This window comes from Lucilia sericata, unplaced genomic scaffold (assembly GCF_015586225.1).
Source record: "Lucilia sericata isolate MDLA Ls3-8-SP2 unplaced genomic scaffold, ASM1558622v1 Contig004808F_arrow, whole genome shotgun sequence".
Taxonomy (NCBI): Eukaryota; Metazoa; Arthropoda; class Insecta; order Diptera; family Calliphoridae; genus Lucilia; species Lucilia sericata.
In genome coordinates this window covers 13,691-22,907 of record NW_023997356.1, presented here as the reverse complement: position 1 = coordinate 22,907, position 9,217 = coordinate 13,691, and the positions used below count along the sequence as shown (strand labels likewise).

General features: G+C 29.3%; 1 pseudogene; it reads right to left on the bottom strand.

Moving 5' to 3' along the window:
* Positions 1 to 2,178: 2,178 nt before the first annotated feature.
* Positions 2,179 to 3,592, bottom strand: LOC119615298 (annotated as a pseudogene).
* Between the last annotated feature and the right edge of the window lie 5,625 nt (positions 3,593 to 9,217).

Here is a 9,217-nt window from a genome sequence, read left to right as displayed (position 1 = left end):
TTGTTAAACCATTTACATAATTTAAAAAATCTTTTGAAAAATATAAAATGTAAAACATAAAATTATTATATTTTTAATAAAAATTAAATGTATGATGTTGCCAAGTGACTTTATTATAAAAATGATAATTTAATTAGCAACTTAACTAACGGTTATTTACATTTCAAAAAAAAATCATTATTTATTTAAATTAATTTAAAAATTTAGTTTAACATATTGGTCTGGTTTTATTTGGCATATTATTTCATTCAGTTTTTTTTTTTGGCAAATTTGTTAATTCCCAGCTCTCATCTCATGAATCATATTTAAATAATTTGTTGATTTTTTTTTATCTTATGTACATATTTTAGCAAGATTTTGTAGAGTAAAAATTCCTAGAATTTTAAGATTAATAAGCTATTTTAAGAGAATTTTAATGTTTAAATTAATATTTTAAATAAATTCTGCTGTCATTTTCAACAAATTTCTAATTTTTTTTCTGCATACATTTCACAACAAAGTAACAACCTAATCATCTCTGTGCTTACATTTCTGCTTACAGTTTATGTAGGTATTCATTGTTTCTTAAATACCTTAAAATCTTTAACAACTGCTTATTATAATAATTTTGTTAAAATATTTGTGTTGGAATTGTTTACAAGTGTTTTTCATACATGTTTGCTTATATTATTCTAAGGTGGGATCACACGATTGCCGCAATACACCAATTATTGGTATATTTTATACGTCAATCGTGTTGATTTCACAACTTATTGGCTCATATGTCAAACCACAACAATTATTGTTCTTATTTTGGCCAATCAAATGCAACTCTGGTGCGACAATCATGTGAACGCTTGATAGGCAACCATGCACAAATAAAAACGTTAAAAATACACCAATATTTATTGTGTTCTAGTGCGGCAATTAAAGACGACAATACGCGCCAATAATATTTTTTAATCAAATATTTTTTTTGTTTTGCAGCATTTATTTTCGTAAGTAAAATAAGTTTTTATTCTTGTATATATGTATTACAATTATAATTTACTTGCAGTTTTATTATGGAGTTGGATGACTGCATAGAATTTGATTGGCACGACCAGTGAATTGGTTTACTGCGGCCTCTCTCAGGAACCCACAAACTCCTGTGCCAAAAAAAAGAAAAAACCAAGTGTAACATCATCTTGGACCTACAGTAGCATTAATGGTTTAATACAAGCTGTAGAAGAACACCCTTGTGTTTGGGAATACTCTATCCCAGACTATAAAGATCGAAACAAACGGGAGCAGGCATGGCGCGATATTAAAGAAAACTGTCCTGGGCATACGGTGGAAGACTGTAAGGCCAAATGGGCCAATGTGAAAACGGCATTTCAAAATGTCAAAAAGAAAAATAAAGCAAGTCTGGACAGGGTGCTGAAAACATCCAGCCACATTGGCCGCATTGGACTGCAATGCAGTTTTATAATCAACACTACACATCAAAAAGTTCGTCTTCAGTGTCAACGTAGATGTAGAAGAAACTCAGCCAGGCTGCAGTATGTCGCAAAATGTTTCCCTACCTGAGACGGCAAATTCTTCCCTACCTGATACAGCCAACATAAGAAAATGAACATGTTGCAGCGGGCAATTAAGTGTTTAGAAGCGGAAGAAGACAATTGGTATACAATAGGAATGTATTTGGCATCACAAATGCGGGAAATTGCCAAGAAGAACAAAAAAGGCTGCCAACAAATTGCACTTGCAACTTGTTAAAAACCGTAATGGAAGCAACTTTGGAAGCAGAAGATGAAATATAAACTGAATACACAAAAAACTATTTCCTAAACAGATTGATTTCTAATTTTGAAAACAAAATTTTCAAATTGTGACAAATATTTGAATTGAAACTGTTTAGAAAATAGTTTTTTGTGTATGATACGTTAGTTTAATAATTTTGAAGAATGAAGTGTTTTTTAATTATATTGATGTGATATTCATAGATTAATTGAATCAATTTCAATATGTGACAAATATTTGAATTGAAACTGTTTAGAAAATAGTTTCTTTGTGTTGTTACCTTAGTTTATTAATTTTTAAGACTGAAGTGTTTTTTTTATTTTTTGTTTTTTTATTATATTGATAGATTGAAGTACAATATAGATTTATTTAATATAAATAAAAATGAATTTTTATAAATTAAATGTTTGGGTATATAATTATAAACTTATATTTTATTTTATACATAGTTATAGAAAAAATAACGTTTTAAATTTCTGGAAGGTTTTTGTCGAGTACAACAATTTTTAAAAAAATTTAGTTTCAATAAAAAATTTTGTTTTTGTCTAATTTTTAAAAGGAGGGATGTATTTAACTCATGAGTAGATAGTACGGTTTCTTATAAAATAGTTTCATCTCCGAATTTAAACATTTCTAAAATATTATAAGATATTGTAATGAGTAAAATGCATCTTTTTTTTTAAATTAGCCAACAATCAGTGTGATTATATATATTTATATTGCCAGGGCAATTCACCAGTTGCTGACATAAAATATTCTTTTAGTTCTTCACGAATAGCCTTTGCTTCATTACTTATGTAAGAGCTTGGAGTATTTTCTGTTCCACTCACTGCTGTCAGTGGAAAATCATTTCTCCATGTCCCCGGAATAAAAGCACCGTTATCATCATAACGATCTGTAAGCAGCGGTGTTGTGTAATTTACCTTTTTTTTTAACAAAAAATTGTGCAGGGCACAGCAGGCTAAAGTTATAGAAGTAGTTTTCTCCGCATTTAGTTTAGAAGGACATGCAAATACTTGAAAGCGCTTTGCCATAATACCAAATGCATTTTCTACGATACGTCGAGCTCTAGATAACCTGTAGTTAAATATCTCTGTCCGGCAGATAAACTTTTACCGGGATATGGTTTCAGCAAATGCTTCTGCATGCGAAAAGCATCATCTGCAACTAGAACAAATGGTACGGATGCTTGACGACCTGGTAGTGGTTTCGGTGGTGGCAAATTAAGATCGTTGTTATCTAGAGCACATTGAAAGGAACAGTTTCCGAATACTCCACCATCCGATACACGGCCGTTGCAACCAACATCAAACATACAAAAAGTTATATTCGGCATCAACAACAGCCATTAGCACTATACTATGCGTGCCTTTATAATTATAAATGTGCTTCCTGAATTCGGTGGTGCGACCATTTGAACATGTTGCCGTCAACCGCCCCGATGCAATTCGGAAAATTCCACAGATTGTTAATTTAAATGCTACTTCCTTCCATTCTTCTTGTGTTGATGGTACCTATAAGTATATGGTATGTACATATAAAAGAAAACAACTAGTGCACATAAAAAAATACATATTTAGAAATGTCATACCTTTAAGTATGAACCTTTCAATGCTTTTATAAATTGCATCACAAACACTTGGTACAAAAGTGATATGGTGTTAGGGGCTATACGAAATAAGACCGAAAGACTTTTGTAGCTATCTCCAGAAGCCAGAAATCGGAGAGTTACAGCTAAGCGTTCTTGTGCTGGAATTGCCTTACGCATATTTGTGTCCTGTTTTGCGATATATGGTGACACTAGATGCCAATAATTCCTTAAATGTTTCATCATTCATCCTTAAAAAATTGTTGAACAAAAGTGTTGGTTTTCTATTTCTCGAAACTCCATCAGTGTTTTTTTATATGCGCCATCAGTATTTCTTTTTGTGAGCCACTCTCTGACCCAATATACTTCTTTTAAGATTTCTTTTTTTCTTTTTTTCGTTTTTTTCATCTTCAAGTGCACACATGATAATTAAAGCCGACGCAATTTTCTTTTTTTTCAATGAACAACTCATTTTTCCACGAATATATTAAAATTTTCTATATTTTTGTAAACAAAACAAATCTAGTACAACAGCTGTTTCTCAGAGTTGCCATATACTAGAACAATCGTGTGACTGGAATGTGGCAATTATTGCCACTAAGCCGTTTTGCGTCAATTTACGACAACCAACTTTATGAACGATAAGGCAATCATCTGACTGCAGAGAATTTGATTGGGACAATTTCTTTATTGGGCCCTTATTCAGCACAATAAAAATTGTTTAAAATTGGTGCATTGCGACAATCGTGTGATCCCACCTTTATGCTTTTAAACCTGTTTAACCCAAATTTTTTTTTTTTTTGGCCTAAACATTTTTCTACTACGTCAAACAGTCGGTTTGTTTGGGAAAAAATTTTTATAAAATTTGTTATAAAAACACAAACAAAAAATGTAAATTTAAATTAAAAAGTTTTTTTCTACTCGAAAACGTTGTAGCAGTTTTTTATCATAGTTCATTTGTTTTTGTATTTTAGCACAGCAAATCTAACACAGCAGCAACAAAATACATACATAATTATGAAATAAAAGTGGTACATTTTAGTTTTTTGTTTCGGTGTTTTCTGAAGTTTAAATCTTAGAGGGCAGAGGGGGAAATGAATTAAATCTTTAGGCAAACTTTTAAAACTGCATTTTAATGTAAATTATATAAAGGAAAATGTCTTAAAACAGTGAGGCAAATATAATAAGTTATATTGCTCACATACATGTAGAAAATGCCCTGTTTAAAACACAATCAAGCAAAAAGATACAAAATTAATTGAGTATAAGATACAGAAACTTAATAAGCTCTCTTTCCTTCACGTGTACGATTGCTCACACATGTATGAAAAACAAACAAAACCAGTCAGAGAACTAATTTTCTGCTCTCTGCCTTTCGCTGCCTTAAAACAAACATCGGCTGAGAATAGCAAATGGGCTCTCTGACTGGTTTTGTTTGTTTTTTATACTTGTGTGAAAACAAGAGAAAGGAAAAACTCATAAGAATGCAGTTTTAAAGAAAATCGTATAAAGAAAAAGGTCTTAAAACAGTGATAGGCAAATATTTATATAATAAGTTCTAATGCTCACACAAAATTAAATGAGTATAAGGAACAGAAACGCAATGAGCTCTCTCTCTTTTACGTGTACGATTGCTCACACATGTAAAAAAAAACAAACAAAACCAGTTAGAGAATTAATTTTCTACTCTCTGCCTTTCGCTGGTTTAAAACAAACATCGACAGAGAGTAGCAAATAGGCTCTCTGACTGGTTTTGTTTATTTTTTTATACTTGTGTGAAAACAAGAGACAAGAAAAACTCATAATAATGCATTTTGCCTAACATTGGTTTCAAATTAATTGGACATTGTATTGATGTAAACTGTAAAACAGAAATCGGCAAAGAGTAAAAAGTTATGATTAACGATAGGAGTGCACGTAAGCTCTTTACGCACCACTGCTATAAGACACAGTCAAGCAAAGAGAAAAACAAATTAAATAAGTGTTTTAAACTCTTTGCTTTTAGACATGTTTAAGTTACGTGCGATTGAAATCAAGAAATTAAAAAAAGCTCATAAAAAGCTTTTAAGGAAGCTTTTTATCTATTTTTGGTTTCAAATTAATTGGACATTGTATTGGTATAAACTGTAAAACAGAAATCGTAATGATATGAGTAATGATAAGAGTGCAAGAAAGCTCTTTGCGCACCACTGCTATAATACACAGTCAAGCAAAGAGAAAAACATAATAAATGAGTTTAAAACAGACATCGACAGAGAGCAACAAATGAGCTCTTTGCTTTTAAACAAGTTTAAGTTACATACGATTGAAATCAAGAGAAAAAAAAAGCTCTTAAAAGCTTTTTGCCTACCTCTGATTTCTACTTTGCATCATGTCTCTGACTTTTATTTCCTCTTTTTTAATTGCATACATTTAAAGCTCTGTTTTTCTACAAATTTTTTAAAAACTTTGCTCATATTTTTTTTTTTCAAACACAAACCTGAAATTAAAAAAAAAACAAACGAATGTAGAAAAAAATCTATGACGAATTATTTAAACAATATTTTTCTTAAAACATTGTGGTGGCAACAGTTGTTGTTTTTTTTTTTTGTTTAAATAAAGGTTAAAATAAAATTCATACGTAAGTCTGTCTGACGGTCGGTCTATTGGTCTAGGCACGCATAAAGCTTGGTTACTAGAAAGGCCTATTAAGCAAATTATCATACAATACTAAATCCAAAAGTGCGTGTGTGTGTGTGATTGTGCGATGTGGTTTATTTAACCAGTTCAATATTTCATTTGCTTTGGATTTTTTTTATTCATTGATCATGTTGCTTACAATTTGATACTGACTGGTATTCGGTTTCAAGAGAATTTATCTTTCGGACCAAAAAAATATATATTGTTACTGTTTTTTATTATTATTTTTTAAAATTTGTTGCTTTAAAGGTTGTTATTTCTTGTTTATTTTTGTATTTTTTTTTTCGTAAATTAAAACCACCTGACTTGACTAATATATTTCAAATATATATCACGTTTTTTTGGGATATTTTTTTCTCTTTTGCTGCTCTGATATTATATTTTTTTGGTATGAATTTATTTAAGCCATTTAAATTTGCATTTGATAATAATCAATTATATTAAATTTCTCTCTCGCTCTGTCTTTGACAGCATGTTTTATTATCATTTTTTTAGGTTTTTATTAATTTGTTTATTTAACGTTTGTTTATGGGCTTTTTTTGTTTGTAATACAAGTTTTAGACAGATTTGTTTTCAAAACATCTTATTAAATATAATTTGGTTTTTTATGCGTTTTTATAAGTTGCTTTTATGCGTTTTTTTATAATTTTTTTTATTAATAATCTAGATTTAAGGCCCACACAAAGCGGTATTTTGTTACAAGAAAATAAAACTCATGCCAAATTGTAAGGAAAACCTGATAAAATATAAATGTTGTAATTAATATTGTTAATAATAAAAGATTAAAATATATTAGTAAATGACATTTAAATGACATTTGAATATGTCAACTAATTAAGGGGCTTTTAGTTTAAAAGAAAAAAATATTTAAATGATTTATACAAAAATTTTAATGGAATTTTAATACTTTAAAAGTTTTTAATAATTTAATGTGCTTTTTTATTATGTGATAAAAATAAGAATAGGTGTTTTCAAGATTTAGATTTTAAGATCGTCTTGTACGGTCTGACATGATCGCTCAAAGATTTTACTTTGTTTGAATCTACTTTGTTTCTTATAAACAATTTGTTTGAATGGTTTAAACGAAACAATCGAATCTTTGCTGCAAAGATCGCTCGATACGTAGTCTAGTGATCGTTCTAAACTTCTAAAAATAAGAATATTTGTTTTCAAGATTTAGATTTAAAGATCGTTTTGTTCGTTCTGGCATGATCGCTCAAAGATTTTACTTTGTTTGAATCTACTTTGATTCTTGTTAAAAAATGTTTGAATGGTTTAAATGAAACAATCTAATCTTTGCTGCAAAGATCGTTCGATACGTAGTCTAGTGATCGTGCTAAACTTTTACTTTTTAGTCTAATTTCCTTTTCGAGTAAGATATAGTCTATTTAATATATGAAAACTTTAATTAGGTATAAACCATCTATTGTTTACATGTTTGTCCTTGAAATCTTATTTTTGGGGGTGTGAATAGTTTTATTATTTCGTTGAATTGATCATCAAAATGTGAGTCATTTTGCTCAAACTATTGCTGTAAATGTAAAACTGTTAAATTTACTATTTCTCTGCAAACACTATTATAGGTTATCAGCTATTAAACGTTTATTTACAATTATATATGCAATTAACTACAACAACAATAAAAAAACCAAACAATATCTCTTAAAAAAAAAAACACACAAATCTCGACCTTCCAATTAAATAACACAGAAATTTATTAAAACAACTCTAAATATTGCTACAAAATTTGGTTAATTTCTCTCTTTATAACCCTTTGCCTACAAGTACTCTTCACTTGACGTTAGCCCCCTCTAGCACCCACTTTTTTCTTATCAATCCTCCCTATAATTAGGTTGCAACATGTGTTTGTAGTCTCAAGCATATCGTTCGGTTCGGTTGCTATTCATCGCCATCGTCAATATCCATTGAACATGAGCTAATTTGATAATTTACGGTTATCAAAGTCAATGTTAATAATATTGCTATATGATTTCTTCCTCTTTTTTTTGTAAATTTTTTTTTTTTTTGGGAAAAACTGGTAACTCGTGTACTTAAATTAACATTGCGGTAGGTTTGTGTTGTTGGTTTTTTTTTTCTTCGATTATATACATACGAACTTGATCATCTTTAATGTCTCGTTCGAAAATGAGTTGTAAAATGTTTACAACTACTTGAAGAAATGTTTATACAAAAAATTGGGGGGGCTATTAACGAGTTGTATTTGTTGTTGTTGCCGGGTACTTGTAGTCTCTAATGAGAATACGAAGATAAAAAAAAAACTAAAAGAAATCAGACAGAGGAAAATCATTATGATTTGTTTTTTGTAATGAAACAATATTGGCTAATAAAAATTGCAGGAATTTAAAGGTATGCAATTGCTAATTTTAACTTGTAAAATTGTAAAAACAACAAGAAAATGCACATAGAAGCGTGGTCTCTTAAGCTTGGTTGTATTTATATAACTCTCTCTCTCTCGTTTACTAATTGAAATCAATTAGAAAATGAGAGAAAACATTTGCTAGGATGTCATAGTTCAGATTTAAACTCTCTCTCTTTTTCAATATGGCGTTAAAAAAGTAAAAGAGAGCAGAAAATAAACCAAGTATGTAAACAGCTGTTTGTTATGAGGTTGCCATATTTAAGTCGTTGCAAACTAAGTAATGCAAATTTGCCATCTGAAACACAATATTTTAACCCTAAAAACTCAAATTTATATCAAACTTTATTCTTTAAAATGAAAGCTCTTTGCAAATAGCAGCTCTGTATACAAAATTAATACTTCAAACGCAGCATTAGCATTTTCTTACATAAAAGTTTATCTTAAATCTTATCGTTTCTCTCCTTAAGTTGACCATAAAGTATGTGTCAAAATTGACATTTTTAAAAACATGTGTGTAAAATAAACAAGTTTTTGTTTTGTTTTTCTTTCTATTAAGATTTAATCTCTTAACAAATACATTAATTTATCTATTAATTCCTGTTGCAATAGACAGTGTAGTATTTTAAACAAGACAATGGTTAAATTATTTAAATTAAGCACTTTAAAACACTTCATTTAAATTAATACATAATAAAATCTTAAGGCCAGGTTTTCTATAAACTAACATGTCATGGTGGTTTTAAGTTGAGCTTTCGTTTTTTTTTTTTTTTAATTTTAACATAGTTTAACTAAACTATTATTGATAATTA